This window comes from Nematolebias whitei, unplaced genomic scaffold, assembly GCF_014905685.2.
Source record: "Nematolebias whitei isolate Nwh7 unplaced genomic scaffold, NemWhi1 Nwh_scaf_17737, whole genome shotgun sequence".
Taxonomy (NCBI): Eukaryota; Metazoa; Chordata; class Actinopteri; order Cyprinodontiformes; family Rivulidae; genus Nematolebias; species Nematolebias whitei.
Window position 1 is genome coordinate 1 of NW_023636282.1, and position 1,068 is coordinate 1,068.

The 1,068-nt window shown below is 39.0% G+C and overlaps 1 non-coding gene across 1 annotated transcript; it reads left to right on the forward strand.

Moving 5' to 3' along the window:
* The first annotated feature begins 219 nt into the window (after positions 1 to 219).
* trnar-ucu lies at positions 220 to 291 on the forward strand. Its single transcript has one exon. It is a non-coding gene; the product is annotated as a tRNA-Arg (tRNA).
* Positions 292 to 1,068: the final 777 nt, after the last annotated feature.

Here is a 1,068-nt window from a genome sequence, read left to right on the forward strand (position 1 = left end):
AATACCAAAAGTCGTAGCAGGAATGTTTCAGTTCAATAATCCCAAAGTGAAATTAAATGTTGTAACACATCCTGGTTTTATTGAGTTGTTACAGATGCTGATGTCATAAACATAACATAAACAATAAAAACCCTGGCCTGATTGTTTGGGTTTCTGTGGTGCAGTTAGTGTCCATATACATATATTTATATACATACATATGTGGCCACAGCTTTTTTAGCGATGGTGGTGTAGTGGTGAACACAGCTGCCTTCTAAGCAGTTGACCTGGGTTCAATTCCCAGCCATCGCAGTCAGTTCAAGTCCATGTATGTTTGCATGTGGTAGGTCACTGCCCCAGTGCCATAATTATGGGGTTGCCCATTGCAGCCCAGGGTTGGGTAGGAAATATGGATGGGGCCGATCCGACCCGGTATCGGCCTCCAATACCAGCATCGTTTACGTATCGGATTTCTCTAATCCAACCTGCAGAGATTTCCGATCCATGATGCATGTCTGTGTCTGATGAAACGTCCACATGTGATTTCCTGCCAGCTGCTCTGAAGGTTGGCTTCAAACTATGGAATGGATTTCCTGAACGGAGGCGTGCCTCATGAAACCCAGAGTAATAAGACCCGCCTCACATTCAGGAAAGTTATTCCTTGATTAATCCTTATTGCTTAATCAAGTCTAATTACTTAAAGCTACATCTTGGAAACAGTTTTATCCAAATTATTATTCTTTGTCATTTGTGTTTATATTGTTGTTGTTTGTAGTCTATTTTTTTAAGTTATTTTAGTAAAAGACAGGTTATAATTTTAAAAATAAACAAACAAAAAAAGATAGATTGTAATTTAAAAAAAACAACAAAAAAAACAGAACACACAGGAGGCGGAGTCATCAACAGAACAAAGAGCCATGTGTCTATGTGACATCATCATGATGTCACATGGATCAAAGGCTGCCATCATGTCACATGATGCCATGTGATGTCATTGTGACATCATCCAACATTGTCTATATATACAAGTGCTCTTGTCTTAAGTTCATATCACTTGAACCTCTTCACAGAGAAGTAACGTTTTAGTGC